Source organism: Protopterus annectens, chromosome 9.part0 (genome assembly GCF_019279795.1).
Source record: "Protopterus annectens isolate FY-2018-M chromosome 9.part0, PAN1.0, whole genome shotgun sequence".
Lineage (NCBI taxonomy): Eukaryota > Metazoa > Chordata > Ceratodontiformes > Protopteridae > Protopterus > Protopterus annectens.
Genome location: NC_056743.1, coordinates 1,460,456,136 through 1,460,475,026, shown reverse-complemented (window position 1 = coordinate 1,460,475,026; position 18,891 = coordinate 1,460,456,136). Strand labels below are relative to the sequence as shown.

The 18,891-nt window shown below is 43.2% G+C and overlaps 1 protein-coding gene across 5 annotated transcripts in view; it reads right to left on the bottom strand.

Moving 5' to 3' along the window:
• LOC122812119 (adhesion G protein-coupled receptor E2-like) overlaps nt 1–18,891 on the bottom strand; it is a 1,702,710-nt gene that overhangs the window by 216,659 nt on the left and 1,467,160 nt on the right. The gene's annotated exons all lie outside the window — the stretch shown is intronic.

The window sequence follows — 18,891 nt, the reverse complement described above, 5'->3', positions numbered from 1 at the left end:
GTGTCATGCACAAACTACAGAACAAACAGATCCTGCACCTGAACAGTCAGCTGAGCCTCACCCCCTACACAGGATGTGGAACCGTTGAATGTGTCACAGCAACATATGGCACTCCCCACAAGTGTTGGTGCACAACACACCATGGGAAATCAAGTCCAGTACGCTTATGAAGTCTGATCTGCAAGGTCATGGAGTCCATCATGGTTGCAATCATAGACAGAGCTATTGGAAGCTGACAGACACACAACCCTATCAACTGTGATATGTTCATGTGCGGATCATGGTTTACAAACATGCTAGACTGTTTGCAAGGCAGCCACCCAGGACATACATCACTGAACACATCTACACAAGTCTCACATAGACTTTGAATAGCCCTTTATCAACATTCCAGACACATGTAGTATCCACAAAACCAACAAGCTGTGCATAAATATGTGTTTACATATGATGGAATGTCAATGTGTCCACAGATAGATCACACAAGGTAAGGATTATGAGGTCTTGTTCAAGCTGTTGACACCTGCTGACCCACATGGACCACTCCTGGAATGGCATAAAACAAAGTCTACACACATCACCATGTCCAGTCTGATGATATCACCATCCTATAAATACAGCAGGAGAAGGGAAACCAGCCAGTAAAGCAAATATTGTGCAGTGTTAATGCGTTTCTCTCTCTAACATAGTTAGGTAAGGGTTTGAATCCTGCAAACAGTGAGTGTGTGTGCAGTTTCCTTTGAGAGGTGTTCCCTTTTTGGAGACTGAGAAAACTCACTAAAAGAGGTACATTTCTCTTTGGAAAGTCTGATGATGTCACCATCCTACAGATACAGCAGGAGAAGGGAAACCATCCCGTAAAGCAAATAGCACTCCATGTTAGTGTGTCTCTCTCTAATATTAGAACATAGTTAGGTAGGGGTTTGAATCCTGCAAACACTGAGTGTGTGTGTGGGGTTTTGTGTATCTGTGCAAATGTCTTTGAATGGAGTGCCCTTTTTGGAGACTGGGAAAATACACTAAAAGAGGTACATTCCTCTTTGGAAAGACTGATGATGTCACCATCCTACAAATACAGACAGAGAAGGGAAACCACCCAGTAAAGCAAATAACGCGCCATGTTAATGCATCGCTCTTTAGTATCATAACATAGATAGGGGTTTGAATCCTGAAAACACTGACTGTGTGTGTGGGGGAGTGTGTGTATGTGTGCAATTGTCTTTGAAAGGAGTGCCCTTTTTGGAGACTGGGAAAGCACACTAAAAGAGGTACATTCCTCTTTGGAAAGACTGATGATGTCACCATCCTACAAATACAGCCGGAGAAGGAAAACCACCCAGTAAAACAAATAGCACACCATGTTAATGCATTGCTCTCTAGTGTCATAACATAGTTAGGTAGGGTTTTAATCCTACAAACGCTGACTGTGGGTGGGGGGTGTATGTATGCAACTGTCTTTGAAAGGAGTGCCCTTTTTGGAGACTGGGAAAACACACTAAAAGAGGTACATTCCTCTTTGGAAAGACTGATGATGTCACCATCCTACAAATACAGACGGAGAAGGGAAACCACCCAGTAAAGCAAATGGCTGGCGGTCATTACCACTGGTTAATGTTATAGTGTAGCACTGGAAGGATCCAACTGTTACTGAGTTCCCTACGACTGTGTGTCATTTGTCAGGACATCATCCAATGATTGCTTATAGTCATGCTGTTGAGGTTGTGTATACTACCAGACCGCAAATCATTGACAGATATTAACGGTATCACCCAAAGCATAGTGTCAACCCATGTCATACACACATGTCTACCCATGTTAGTACATAACTGTAGTAGAATGCATACTGGCCATTGAAAGATACTATGAGATGTTAACAATGTGTACAACAGGGAATGCCACACGTCCCATGTGTCCACTATGCATGTACATGCAGATAGTGCGCACCCACCATGTTCACAGATGTACACTTGCTAATCTGTACTGCACACATCACACACGTACTGTCCACTCAGTAACACATGCTGGCAACACATTACACTTCAGCCAAGTGGCACATGGGTGGACAATACATACTCAGACCTAACAGTGGTGTAAACAATACTACATTGACAATCAGAGCTTTGATGCATAATGTCTGTTCAGATATACCAACAAGGATGTCATTACACTTTCTTGTTGACAACTTGCTAATATTGCTACACTGCTATAGTGTCACCCTGTGCATCAGCACCATGTTAGCCTGTTCCTCCGTCAATGTTACAGATGACAGGAGGTGACACAGGTATCATCATATGCACTGGGCATTTTGTTGTTTGCCAGAGCCTGACATTGACCCATCCAATCGACATGGCTGTGTGTGTGTGTGTGTGTGTGTGTGTGTGTGTGTGTGTGTGTGTGCGCGTGTGTGTGAGGGACAACAGTACAACATGGGCCAATGTTGATGTAATGTGTGTGTGTGTATGTGTGAGCCCTACTTGTTTGGTTAGTGTGTGTGTCTGCATGCACACAGCTCCACCATGTGGCTGCCATATAAGGTAGTTTTGTGGGACAGCCACAGACTGTACCTGCCAAGCTGTACAGATCACTGTCTCCGGCCACAGACACAGTACCTGTGCCTGGCAGGGGTGCTACGGACAGTATCGGGTACCAACCCTGACTGGGTACTGTCATCAGAGGCAGAGGTATGACGACTGGACCCATGTCCCTGCTGGGACTGCCCAGAGCCACGTGCATGTGTTCATGTGGTCTACTGGGATGGTCAATGGACAGTACTACTAATAATAATAATAATAATAATAATAATAGTAATGTAGTAGTAGTGGTACTGCCACTACGGGAAAGGCTGTGAACTGTGGGCCATCCGCGACCACTGCCAGCTGTTGCTGTTGCTGGCATGCGTTCGCGTTGACGTTGCAACTGTCCCGCACGGTCCTGGCTCATGGAAGACATATTGTGGAGGACATCTAATGTCTCCCCCCAACATCTAGCAATGACCTCGGTGTAAGTCCGGATGGCACCGGCAAGGTCACAGATGCTGTCATTGATAGCAGTGTAATGTGCCCTCTGTGCCCTAAGTCCCTGCCTGGTGTACCGTTCCATACATGTCTGAGCCTGCATTACAGCCTGGAACATACTGGACATCATAAGACCTGTGAGGGAACACCTGCCAGGGGCAATATGACCAGCGGTGCTCCCTCGAGAACCCCTGGACCTCAGCCTATGTGGTAACATTCCAGGAATACGGCTATGGCTGCTGTGAGGGGATGCAAGTGCCATGGGTACCACACTCTCCTGGTCAATGCCAACTGTATGCTGTCCCTCACCTATGGCCATTGGTGGTGAGGGATGTATTGACAGTATGAGTGTGTGCATAGATGGGGTTGAACACTGTGTACTGTCAATTGGCGGACCAATGACAGATCCTGTCAAACCTTCCTGTGCCAAAATACATGTCTCATCATCACCACTATTTGTGGCAGTGGCTTCAGGTTCCCAGCTGCTTTCGGCCACCCCTAACTCAGCACCTATGAGAGGAAGATAGGAAACACACTTTACGGTCTGCACATGATCACATGCACACATGAACACATGCACACATGCACACATGCACACATGAACACATGAACATATGCACACATGAACACTAATACACTCCTCACTACAGTACACACACACACACACACACACACACACACACACACACACACACACACCAGCAATCCAACACATACTCTATAGTGGGTGAAGGTGGGTGTCAGTATCACAAGGTAAACAGTCACCACACACGTGTCAGCATGCAGAATATGTGTTACACAAGACCATGCAGTGCAAGTGAAGACACCCCTATTTAATGGCAGTATACATGGATTTGATGCAACTGTGTAGTTGTTCAGTGAATGGCTACACCCTGGAACACAGTGTGTACATGGACACAACATTGCTGTGCAGGTATTATCAGCTCTGCAATGCCCTGTGCACCATCACTCACAAGTATACATGCCATGGCTGCATGTGTTATCTGTGTGACACATAGATATCCATGTCTGAGTACAGTGTCTGTGTCCATAGCAGATAATAGTGGGCACGGGTGTAGCACATGCATGCTATGTACACACACGGGATGTGTGGTGCATGTTGACGTGAAGGAATCCCAATGCTCGACATGGCCAGTGTACAGTGGTTATGGTGAGTGTGGGACATATTGCAGATATGTCGGTGCCAGACATGGCATGGCATGCTACACAACTGCAACATTAAACACCACACATACCCGATGTTTGTCAAGTGACCTATACACCCACTAGCATTCCAGGACATATATGTGACACATTGTTTGGATGGCGACTACTGTGTATATTGTGTATACTGGCATATGTAAGCACACACACAACATGCTATGCATATTGTGTATAGGTGCATATGTTTGCACACACACCACATTGAGTTGCAAAGCAATGACTGCTATGAGTAGTACTGTGGTTACTGTAACTGGATGGGGTGTAGTACCCTGTGCCATCATCAACATGCTTCTTGTGGTCACTCACAGCTACTAATGTGTGCAAGACCACCGCTTAGCATGCTGTACCTGAACTGCAGTGCCATGGCTACGTTCACAATTACATAGCCACCTTGTACATGGGTGTGTGAGGTGCCCAGTAGGGATCATTGCATAACATGACTGTGTTATGTGTTGCAGAGTGTTGCACAGCCCCATGATAGGTCTCTACCCCTGAGGCACACCATGTTTGTGTGCATGACATGTGGGATACTGAAGTGTAACCTTACAGTGGGTGTGTGGTAATGCCAAATGTAGCATGTTTTTGTGTACTGCATATGATAAACGTGTTCTGTTGTGTACAGCTGTAGCAACTATGCATATCCAATGTGCAGTACAGTGTTGCCACAATTGTGTCTGCTGCACTGTGCATTGCATGTGATTGGGGCAGCTACTGACTTTACTGAGATGATTGATGTCTCACAGCAAACAAGCACAGCATGCATCATGCGTAGGTGTGTTACGTGTACATGGCCTACACCTCACCTATGACATGCACATTTCATTACCAATATTAAAGTGTTAACACACTCACCAGCATGTATCGTCTGCCCTGCTGTCACACCAGAGGGACCTACAAGAATATGACACAGTTTGTCAGTGGCCACAACTGTGTCATTGCTACTGTGAGTGTGTTAACTACAGTGGAACAACAGTCAACAGTCACAGGTGTATGGATACTATTCCAAATATCAGTATTGCACACGATAGGCAGCACAACTGCTAAACACACAGTAAAAATCTTACATATGCATATTCTAACAATACAGGTAACGGTAGTCTACAGCTAGGGCGTATTACCTGCACACTCCATGTTATCCTGCTGGGTGGCTCCGGCCTCCATGATGACACATATGTGATGCTGTTGCTGCTGTAGGCCAGGAGCCACCACGTTTAGGAGCAGCTCCTCCACTCTGGTGAGCGGGGGATGTATGACCACCCCACCACCTGTGGCAAGCTGTTGCCTATGGATATCAGATGCATGCCGCCGGACGTGTCTAATTAAATCACCGCAGTGATGGTGTACCTGCTCATATGTCCAGTTATGCATGCCTATGTCATTTACCCGGTGAACAAGGTCTTGCCACAGTGCAGTATGCTCATGCTGGTGCTGGCTGGCCCTGGAAAAAAGCAGGTTATAGTGCTGCACCAGGCTGTTCTGTATTTCCTGCTCCTCCACAGCTGTATACGATGGAGTACATTGATGAGCCATAACCCTGGAAGACAATTAAACAATATGTGTGAGCAAGTCATGTGGCACACTTAACATTATGAAGTACAGATATCACTTAACTGCCATATATAGCATCTATCTGTCTATCAGAGGATACACACGTTCAATACCACATATCAGTGCTCAGCCCACAACTGGCTGACAGTGCCTGCCACACTCCATATAACAAACCAGTATACACCAGTAGTCGGCACACTGTTTGGGATACAATGCATAACCTCTCCCCGGGGGTATATATCAAGCTAATGCATGAAGAAATATGTCATCCAATGCAATGAATGTAATGTACATTTACAGTATTACCAGTAAACCACCCTAGTCTTTGATGCCATACCCCTACCTAATATATGTGCACGGTTGTTAATATAGCTGGCATACTGCTGTAACAGAGTATACATGTTGTTAGGTACACACACATACCCTGTAACACATATGTGATTGCGAGCATGGCACAGGCATCATTACACACACATCAGACACACATGCAACACACAAATGTATGCCGACACAGATGAGCATTACCTGTGTACCTAATAGTACTGTGTGCCCCTACTTACAGATACCTATGCCTGAGGTATGCAATCTGTGCAGACTACAGGAAACACACAAGACAGTGTTACCAGGGACTGTGAACATACACCATACTGTGCTGTTTAGGCCTACAGCTTCAGGTAGTACAACAGTTCATATGTGAGCTGGATTCACCAGCAGTACCACTTACTGTGCATACATGTATTGCTTCAGCCTACAATGGGACACCACAGTCGTACACAAGGAACTACATCACAACATATGCCATCCTACTATGTCTGCATCCCAATAACTGACACACCTTTCTCTGGCCTCACACCTAGGACACAAACTACCATGACAGACACAACCTCACACTAAGCTATCAGACCTTTACAAACCTTGCACACAGTCACTGTCACACTCATTCCACCTCACATAGCAGTTATTGCACTGAGTACATGTGTGTGCGCATTGTGTCATAGGTAGGTAATACGCTATTGGCCCTAGAGCAGCCTAGCCATATGCTACCCTGCCCTTTGACACACATGTAATGTGATTTCACTTGCTCCTGTCAACCGGATACACAGAGGTGACTCCCAGGACATATTACCTATCTCCAAAACAATTATCAGGGATATGTATGACATCTGCTAATGAGGAGCCTTGTTTGTTAATGCTGGGTGGTTTAGTCCAGAGTATGGCATATTTGTGGATAGGAACCTGTACCTCCAGCATGTGCTGTTTAGTGAGGTGACAAGGATTTTGGCCCTAGGTCATGTAGCCCGGAGGGATTGTGAGGTGTTGTCATGGTGGTTGGCCGACTGCTATGGGTGTGACATATCTCTGTATGTCCGGCAGTGGTAACCTCTGGGTGGGTGATATGCAACGCACTCTAGCTGTGGATTTGTGAGTCAGTCTGCATAGGGCATGTGTTTGAGGGCAGTATTACTCTTTGTTAGGTATGTCTGTTGCCTTTCCACTTGCTGTAGGTGTCATGTGAGGTACATACCACATGGGGCACTGTGATGAGTAGAGGGGAACACCGACCTATATTTCCCTAGATGACACACCTTTTGTGATAACACGTACCACATAGACAGATTACAAGACTACTGTGGCACTGTGATTATCAAAGGGGAGACTACTGTCCACCTGTGTCTCATGATCCCTTCTGACACCTTCAGTGTTAGGCAGGCTACTACCTATGTGGTAGTTAATGCGTAAGGTGTTTTGGAATGGGGTATGGCACTGTAGTATCAACACTGGTGTTCAGTCCATGCCTTGGACAACAGGCACCTGTTGCAGTACATATGACCCCGTGTCTCCCTCTCTCTCTCTATACACAGATATATATATATATATATATATATATATATATATATATATATATATACATACATACATATATACATATCTATCCATATCTATACATATCTATACATATCCATACATATCTGTACATATCTATAAATATCCATATATATCCATATATATCTATATATATCCATATATATCTACATATATCTATATCTATCTATATATGTATATATCTATATATAGATCTATATATCTATAATTCTATATATCTATAATTATATATATATATATATATATATATATATATACACACACACACATATATATATATATATATATATATATATATATATATATATATATATACACATACATCTAAACATCCATTGCTGTACATATAGCTGCACATATAGGCACATATACTGCCCACCTTTCGTGGTGGGGATGTCAATTATGCAACAGTTGTGAGACATACAGTTATGTAATACTATTGCACAATGTCGTGCAGAATGCATTCTGCTGTCCTCAGGCCATATAGCTGTAGCAGGCCTCACTGCCTGTAGCTCAGTCCCACAGCGTTTAATCAACACATGACATATACCGGCTCTGCTTGCTGTCTGCAATGCCACACACTACAACCTACATACATATGTGCACATAACAGCCTTCAACAACATACATATGTCCAGCCTTCACTAACAGTTGCAGTATGTCCCTTGCCATATGCAAATGTGCATGTTCATATAGATATGGACTGCTGCCACATATGGATGATTCACAGTATGTAGAGTACCCTTCAGCCACATCTTTCGGATGTCAGCAAATACATATCTGTTACATACCTTACCTTTGTATTCCTCACCTCCGTCTTTTGTAGGTGTTTTTTTTTTTTTGTTTTTTATTTTTTTTTTGGTTTTGGTTTCCTCTGTGTGTTGGTGTTTCTTTTCAGTGTCTGTCTCCTACTGCCTGTTTGTATACGTCTGTCTGTCTCTGTCTGTCTCTCTCGCTCATGCTTTCTCTCTCTCTCCCAGTTGGTGCAATGATATTATTGCATGTGTGGACAGCAGATACAGGCTGCTTTTCCTAAGTATCTGCACATGTGCATGTGATGGGCTCTGCACCAATTGGTGCCCACCATTTAGTAATTGCATGCAGCCTGCTGTGTGTTAATTGCAGTTCTCACTGTGATTTCAGGACACTGCTATAAAATGATAGATTAGGTAGGCGTAGCCCTTTCAGTTTTGCAGGGTGGGGACCATGCTTGTTTGCTGTGGACACTGTTGTCCCAGTCAGAAGGTTGGTATATGTCTCATATTTGAAGCTGGGTTGTAGCCAGTGAAATGCATGTTGTACTGAAACCTGACTGTTGCTTCTTCCAGTACACTCTTCTTAATGTGTAGATTTACTCACACCTCCTAATGCTAACACTGGATACATGGTAGTATGTACTTTTTTTTCGAATTAGAGAATTAACTGGCATACAGCAGTAGTTATTGCAATGTATTCCTATGGCTTTCCTATTTTCCCTTTACATTCACTCATTGTAATGCATGTTATATTTCTTTCAGCACCAAGTTATTGTATTTCTGCTGTGGCTTAGTGGTACATCATGTAGACTGGTGAGTCCAAGGTGTGGCGTTTGAGACTGAAAAGGGTATTTTATTTTGCTGCTGAGCAGCACAAGGGCCCTGTCATACAGAGTGACTAAGGCACTTTTAAGCAGTTGTAAGCGGGTTTGCGCGGGTTTGCACAACGCTTAGCGATGCTAAGCTACTTTTAGATTAGCTTATTGTATTTTAGCAATACTAAGCTAAGCTTAGCTCATTTTATGTTAGCAATGCTAAGCTAAGCGCACACATGCATGCACTGGTGCATACCCGCTTACTACTGTTTACAAGTGCTGACTCCCGCTAACCCCTGTGCTCATTTCTTTGACAGAAAAGTAAATGGGGAGATAGGAATGTGGTGATAAAGGTTGCACAAAGAGGGGAAGACAGTAGGGAAACCAGCTCAGGATGTGCAGGATGGGTGTGGAGAAGGTCCATAGCTGCCCATTTCTTTGCCAGCAACAGCTGTGCATATGCAATATATTAGGAGGGATATTTGAAACCTTCCACCCCTGAGAGAGGGGTGAGGACAACTAAGTATGCTGTACTACCAATTATGAATATCAGGCACATGCACTGTTTGTGAACTGCTATACTGTCATTAGTATGTTACTCACTTCTGAACAGTTTGTGGTTTGTTTGTGTTGACATTAGCACAGTCTGCTCAGGACAACTGGACATATTTCACTACTGTGTATGCCTACCTACACCCTTGGTTGTGCCTGACTACGGGTATATAGTACCTTTGGGTAGGGGTGCAGAACTGCAGAGTGCATTATTTATTATCGTGTGATGTTTATCTTGCTGAACATGCAGAGTTGCTGTGTACCTGTAAGTCTATAAAGGCTAGTAATCTGTCTGAGTAGCTCCCACCTGTGGACATATCCAGATGGTAGACAGAGGTTAGCCTAGTATTCATTGACTGTGCACCACACCAGTCTTTTCAGCACCTGAACAATGGCATTGTCACAGGTGGTTGCTAGCAGTACATGGCTAAATGCTTTGATATTTCTGTGTTGTACTCCTACATAAGGGCATGCTTGTGGAATTCATTCTACAGCTATTCGCAAAGTGTGTAACAGCAGACAGGCTGATATGCCTGTGTGTTTCTGACTCTTCCAGGTCTCAGATACTCTCAGGTATAAATTTGAACAGCCTCAGGGAATGGTACAGATCAGTGGGATACACCTGTGATATATTTCAGATATTTTTCAGTTGTGACTTTGGGTGATTCTGAACATATGTATTACTACACCTTTCCTGACGTGCAAGCAGTGTCTACTCTCACTTATTGACATTTATCATTAAGTGGGATTCCTCACCTTTCTGCCTACTGTTACTACATTTCACAGGGAGTCTGAGGGGCACAGCTAACATTTGTTTGCAAATCAGGGACATCCCTGTAAACCAGTCACAGTTGGGAGGTCTGGCCTCTGACCTATTCAAATATGCCAGTGTTTATCCTGCTCTGATACTGTGTGGGGTTTGTAAGGTGCTACTGTAAAAGTATTCCCTACTGGCATGGCTGGTTCTCTTTTCACAGTCATGTCATGCAATTCCACAACACTTGCTGGTTAAGGGCCACAGAACATGATTTGTGTTATGCCATTCCTATTCTCCCTTTACATTCACTCATTGTAATGCATGATATATTTCTTTCAGCACCAAGTTATTGTATATCTGCTGTGGTGTAGTGGTACTTCATGCAGACTGGTGAGCCCAAGGTCTGGGGTTCGAGACGGACAGATGTATTTTATTTTGCTGCTGAGTAATACAAGGGCCCTGTCATACAGAGTGACTAAGGCACTTTTAAGCAGTTGTAAGTGGGTTTGCATGGGTTTGCGCGATGCATAGCGATGCTTAGCTAAGCGCACAAAAGCTCACACTTGCGCACCCCCGCTAACTACTTCTTAAAAGTGATTACTCCCGCTAACCCCCGCGCTAATTTCTTTGAAAGAAAAGAAAATGGGGAGCTAGGAAACTGGTGAAAAAGGGGGCACAAAGAGGGAAAGACAGCAGGGAAACCAGCTGGGATGTGCAGGAAGGGTGTAGGGAAGGCCCATAGCTGCCCATTTCTTAACCAGCAACAGCTTTGCATATGTTCATAATTTGGTGTGAAATTTGCAACCTTCCACCCCTGAGAGAGGGGTGAGGACAATAGAGTATGTTGTACTGTCAATTATAATTATCAGTTTACATGTCCGGCGGACATGTGTGCGAAATGGGCAGCTATCTATGGGGCGTAATTTTTTTGTGGGTACAGATTGCCATTTTTTTATTTTTTTTTCAGGTGAGAGTGGGAAGTGAGGTAGAGGAAGTAGGTATGTCCGGGGAGATAGGTTGGGAAGGTGAACATACAAGACAGACAAGACGCATACAGGGGCAGTGTATGACACATGGGGTGAACACAATTGACGGGGTCAGATGTTTGGAAATCGCAAGCCCATGAGCCCACAGATGGTAACAGTGGAACTGAGATCCCCACCCATTGGCAGTCACCACTGAACCTTCACAGCCCTGAGGGTGGCTGTGCTGGGGGCTGCGTAGGATGGGCAGGATCACCCATGAGACAAGCCACTCTTGCCTCAAGCTGGCGTAGGGGATCAGTGACTGAACACTTGATCTCTATACGCACCACGGTCCGGACCCTTCAAAGGGTGACAGGTGGCCCTCCACCGCCCACGCTTGCACAGGGGGAACGAGCCACATCCCCTGCAGCGCTTCCACCTGAAGGTGGCACAGGACCAACGGAGGACGGGAGCCCGGGCTGGGCACCGGACCTGTTGGTGCCAGGTGCACTCCCCAGCTGAGGAGGGACAGGTGGGTTCGCTGGGACCGGCCTACCCATATGTTCTGTGATTAGGTGTGTTTAATTACAACATAAGCGAAACAGCATTCCAGATTAGTTGTAACAGCATGCAATGATATTCCCATTAACCCAACACACCATGGGTACAACAGTTGAGCAGCAAGCATAACACATGCATATATTGAACCACAGTGGATATTCCAACAGCATACAGGGATGTTTCGTAGCAACAGGCCACCATGATTGTGGTGTTTGAACAGGGCACATGCATCAACGTGAATGCAAATATTTATAGAACAATAGGACATATGTCCCAACAAATATTTAAGATTACACATACCCACTGAGGTGTGGAATTGCATGGTTTATGCACATACAGTAGGGTGTAGAAAAAACCTTCATTAACATCTTATAATGACCTTTTAGTCTACACTACATTCCTAGTGACTGCAAGTGTATATCCCCTACCTGTATTATTATACTTGCCACCATACATTAGGTTGTGTCATGGGTTTGGCTAGTTCAATATATGCCTGACCTATATCTGACATACTAACTGTCCATGATGCAGATGTTACTGCTACATATTTCTTGATTGCATTTATATTTCTATATCTACATATCTGGGATGTTTTCACATGAAATTTTTACTTCGATTTGTACAGAACCCTGCATTTCTTGACACGCACTCACATTTCTGGGGAAAAATTACATGCTACACGTGTGCCAGCTTTACTTTTTCATGCCAGCCAGTAACTGACTATTGTGGACTGTATATATGTTTCACAGCTACTAGCACTTCCATCACCCTCTTTATATGGGACTGCACAACTCTGGGTTGCCAGCACCTTTTCAAACAGTACTGTTTGTATAATGCAAGGGTACAACAACATTTCAGACTCTGTGACACAGACCCACTCTGGGTTTTAGACCTTTATTAATGACATTACACACTTTTCCACAGGCTCACTCCTTTATTTGTTTCAACGGTGTATATGGCAGACATGTTCAAGACATATTATACCTTTATTAATAGGTTAGAACAATCTTTTTTCAGGCTCACTCACTTATGCTATATGACAGTGCCTGCAGAGATATTATTCCAGACATATGTTACCTTTCTTAATGGGTTACTACACTCTTTTTCTGCCTCTCTGACGTTTTTATCTGACAGTACATGCAGAGGACTTATTCAGGCAATTGTATGGCTGTTTTATTGGACTACTACACTTTCTTTCATTCTCTCTCCCATATTTTATATAACAATACACGCAGAATAATCACTAACCTGCCTGGTGGTGCAGCCTTAGCAGCCTATCAGCATAGGCTTGCTGATTCATAGCACGGTCACCTGCAGCTATAAAGTAAATGAAGGGATATTGAGACATACTCCATTATCAATTCTTACATACTGCATTCCATGGCTACATACTCAGTTGTGGGGCATCCCGCATCCCATGGGCCTCCTGTATCCATTGGGTCAGATGGTCCTGCTTTCGTCTCTTCAGGTCTGCATGGTGGTGACGGACCTGCTCACCAGTCTGAGGAATGCCTGTGGCATTGGTGATGTCATGAGCTAACCGGTTCCAAGCCTCTGCCTTGTACTCCATCCCTTGAAACTGGCCCTGCAGGAGTCTTGACTCGTGACGGTGGACAAGGAACCAAACCATGTATTTGGACACCTTGATGCCCCAATGTTGCACTCAGAAGCGTGTTCCCTCTCCGACATCAGACATTCTAACTGCAGATGTGAGCTACAATCAGTTATGGTGTGTATTCCCGCCTGTGGGGCTTAAATATGCTGCATTTCCGGCACTTTTTTGTGATTGGCCATTTTGTAAAATTCTCGGCTGACTGCAGACCTGCTTAGTAATGGTTAAACTACCATTCGTAAGTATATGAATGTTAATAGTGGCTGCTTCCCCTATGTTGTCATGGCTTAGTAGTTCTGTACTTTGCTTCTGATGCACAGAGTCCTGGGTTCGAACCTTGTCATTCATTTTATTTTCATACTATCCAGACAGGCTAGGGGGTGTGGCTGCATTTAAGCAACTTTGCTCTACGTTGCTCCTCGGTGCCCTACGGTACCCTGGTTGGCACGGCACACACGACCACTCAAACACATTGCGCTGGGTAAAGTGCTATTAAACTATGGGCAACTCTATTGCGCTGGGTAAAGCGCTATTAAAGTATGAGCAACTCTATTGCGCTGGGTAAAGTGCTATTAAAGTATGGGCAACTCTATCGCGCTGGGTGAAGCGCTGTTAAACTATGGGCAACTCTATTGCGCTGGGTGAAGCGCTGCTTAACTGCAGGCTATTATATATCAGGATCCTTTAAAATATTTATTTTGTTCACTGATACATTGGCCATTTCACTGCTTTTTAGTAATGTTTAAACATATTTGTCAAGTATTATTTCATATACTGATTTAAAAAATAAATACGAAAGGGAGTGGTGGGACTCGAACCGTGAATGCCTTTTCTTTGTGCAAACACTCTACCATTACGCTATTGCTATTTGGTGCGATTTGCATACACATTCTTTCTTATGCTCTTCCATGTCAGAATTGCTAACTCTAGCTAAGCAATGGGCACACCCGTGCACACATGCGCAAACATGGGCAACTATATCGTGGATTTAAAAAAAAAAGAATGATTTACTTTATATAAGTGCGATGGGGTTTACAGTGTCAGGGAGTGTGGTGTTGGGTGCAAGTACATTTGAGCGAACTCGCTCTTGTGTGTTGACATTACGCTTTTTAAAACCTTGCAGGGGCGTGCACATTTAGACTGCTCGGCAGTCGGACACGCCCCCTGCTTTCCTACTCAGTCCGTGTAAGAGTTATGGCTGAGTGAGCATGCCCTCATGAATATTCATGGCACGCTGATGTCATACCGTTCAGCTGCAGCCTCCGAGTAAGACATATTAAGTCTTACACGGAGGTTTCATGAATCCAGAGGAATACCTTTTATTCCAGTAACTTTCTACGTTTATAAGAGCAGTATTTAAAAATTGTCCCTATTTTGGGGCTTTGTCCAGATTTTTTTTTGTGCTAAGAGGTTGAGAGTTATGCACTGTGTACAGCATTGACTGATGACTAACGATTCAGGATTAAAATATGTAATTAAAGTTTATAATTCTAAACTTAAAAAAATAAGCCAGTCATTGTTGTTATCACAAGAGAAAGAAATTCACACTTCTACTCAACCAACCAATGAATTGTGGCTTGTGCATCTGTTTTTTTAATTTGTTCTGGTGTTTACTGTCTTGTAAGCTTATTACATGTTAATTAGCAAGCATATAATTGCACATAATTTTAAAGAAAACAAGGCAACAACTTGCCAAGTTTTTTTTTTGAGTCGCATTTACAATTGATTATATCCGAGTTTCTGTAACAGACTGGGGTTCTGTTCCAGTTTAGTTTTAATGCCTTGCACCTGTAACACAACAGATTTTCAGAAGAAGAATGTATACCATTTAGCAGGCTCAGACATCTGCAGTCAACATAGTTACCCAAGGAGGTGTGTGTACCTCCTGTTACACGTTGAGCCCATTATACAATATGTATAAAGACAGTACATTTCATCTTTGTTAATCTGATATGGGAAAGGGTCATGACTGGTAACAACTGCATCTTTGAATGTCTCAGATTGCAATATGAGTGAGTGATATAGGAAGGTAAGGACTGATGAATAATGATCCATGTAAATGTTTGGGAATTACAATATAAATGGATGATATAAGGAAGCAAGAACTGAGAAACAATTATCAGTGTTACACAGTCTTGCAGAAGATGCTACAGACTGTACCATTCACTTTCATACATCTCTATTGTGGAGCAGTGTGCTTAAAATTGTGCACCATCCTCTTTACAGCCTAATTTTGGGAGGGGGCATTTTAGTGAATTCCACACTTACAGAATATACACTCTTGCTGTACTCGATTTTACAAAAATGTATCTTGAGAGCAAGGTTTGTCGACAAGCAGGATGTTTGAGGAGAGCAGGTGGATGTTAGATACCTGCTTGGGAGAAGCAAGAGAACATTCTGATATTCTGTTATCTGTGGAGATACAAGGGTTGCATATTCTGTGAACTGCATACACCACTGCACAAGGCTGATGTAATGGACGATCTTGCAGGAGATATGTAGAAGAGAGATACGCTTGGCACTGAAGCACAGGTAATGCAAATATAATAAGACTTGTTAAAATGCCATCCAGAAGAGTCATTACAGAAGCAGGCACAGCATAGCTGTAATGCCAAAATTTGCCATCACTCAGCAAATACCAACATTTTTCATCCTGTCCACAGAGTAGTTTGTTAAATCATGAGCGCTGACAATGTTACAACTGCACATTCTGTGGGTTCTTTATGTGCTGCTTCAGATTTGGCACACCAGCATTAAATGTACTATGGTGTGAGGATGCAATGTGTTATATTGTGGTTACTTAACAAACAGAAAGGGTCACTGTTATAAATTTGCTTGCTGTGAGGGATGCATATGCTTGTTGTTACTTAAGGAATATGTCACTACAATACTTGTTTACTCATGGCCAAAATTCCATCTCAGCATGAGAGTCATGTGAAGCAAACATATGAGTCTGCAGAATGCAAACACTAAACCTGGTAACAAAACAGAATAAGTTAATGTAACACCTTCACTATGTGTTACCTATATTTGCATTTATGCTCCCTTAGGCACTTGAATACCACTATCCTGCAGCAAGGAACTCAGTCTTCTTGCAGTGCTTGTGGCTGGCTGCTCATGTTCAAACTCAACTACACATTTAGGTGAGGTGTATTTTTATTTATTTATTTATTTTACATTTGTTGACCGGGATAGTCTGACTGGATGCATGTCCATTTTCAGCGGAGGCTCGGGGAGAAAAGCTCCAAGGGTAAGCAGATACAGCATTACATATTACAAACAGACTATTTATAGAGATTACATAAGTAAGCAAGTTAAACAAGTTCCACAGGTTACAGTTAATCCTGAGCGCAAGTCAGGATTAAATTAAATTACACAGTGAACTGGTTAGCAGATTTTTACACATTCTAGAGAGAGTTAGCCAGGCTTGATACATTGACACAGCCAGTTAAGTTACAAATGTTGTTTGAGTCTAGTTTTAAATTGACCTAAGGTGGAAAGTAAGGTAATATCAGCTGGAAGAGAGTTGCAGGATCTACTTACAGAGTTTGCAAATAGAGAATCACCGGCTTTGTTATTAATTTTGCTAGTCTGAATTAGTAGTTTGTTAGAGGATCGTAGTGGTCTAGGATTGTTATAGGTGGTGATAATATTTTTATGTGCAGGAGTATTGTCAGGATTAGAGAGGATTTTATAGGCCATAATCAGTTGGTTATACTGGATTAGGCTGGGTAGTTCAAGCCACCCAAGCTGATTTAGATTGATGCTATGATGTGTCCTAAAAGGCAGCCCAGTGGCAAACCTGGCAATGTGGTTGGAGCAAATTGAGAGTTTGTTAAGGACAGTCTTGTTTAAATTCGAGAGTAGAGGGGATGCTTACAGAAGGGTTGAAAGAAGGTGAGCGCGAGCTATGGCAATTTTAGCTGGAGGGATTAGGAAGGCTTTTATTCTGTAAAGTGACCCTAGTTTTTTATTGATGGTTTTGATAGTTTGGTTAACATGTAGGTCAAATTTTAGATTATTGTCTATGATGACACCTAATAGTTTTGTAGAGGGGTCAGGGGAGATTATTGTGCCATCATTTGATTTTATGGTAAAAGTGAAAGCGGTAGACCTACGTGTTGGTGAAAATAACAGCATTTTAGTTGTTTTGGGATTTAGGATCAGATGATGTTCAGAAAGCCAGTTTTCTATGGTATTAAAGGTGGTCTGGGTAGCTGACCATAACTCTCCTGGAGATGTGGCTGAGCAAATCAGAGTAGAGTCATCAGCATATTGGATACAGCTGACTTTTGGGATGACAGTATTAAGGTTGTTAATGAAGACTGAGAACAGCAAGGGCCCTAGTATAGAGCCTTGTGGTACTCCAATGGTGTTAGGTAGAAGGTTAGAGAGTTTGTTCTGCCAGAGGACAGCTTGCTGTCGACCATTCAGGTAGGATTGAAACCATTGAAGGGCTCTAGTATCTAGACAGAATGTTTGCAGAGTGTGGATTAAAAGTTGGTGATCAACCACATTGAATGCCTTGGAAAGTTCCAAGAAGAGGGCTGAGGATATATAATTACTGTTGCGATTATAGGTGTAGCATCAGGACAGAGTGGAGCTGCCTCACCTCATTGAAGCACAGTAGCAGAGTTCGGGCAAGGTTAGTTCTGCAGCCCTGTGGAGGGAATAGGAGGGGGTTGTAGTGCAGATTAAGGTTTTAGACTGATTGGAAGGGGGATTTTGATTTAAGGAGGGGGACCTTTAGGCTCATGCATCAGAAGGAAAGGTTAGGGATACGGAGTATCAGGGATTTTAGATTTTGGAAGCAGGTGGGAATTTTTAGAGTTATGGAGCAACTGTAGACTTTAAAATTAGGGAATGGAATGGGGAGTTTAGGTTTAAGTTTTGGAAGTGTGAGGGGATTTTAGGATTTGGTAGAATGAATGGAGTTTTGGGATCAAGAAGTAATTGAAGATGTTAGGGTTATGGAGATGAGTGCTATAGTTAGAGTTAGGGGCAGGGAGGGAATTTTCTGGTTAGAATTAGGGTTTCTGGTAACTGTATGTAGTTAAGTAGGATCTGTTAGTGGGAGGGCTTTGTGATTCACTAGGCTTAGGCTAGTGGGAGTTATAGGGAATTTGCTAATTAGAACAAATGGCAGTGAGCAAGTATATCGCAAGCTACTAGCACTTGAGCACATGTAGTAGGATCTGCACCTC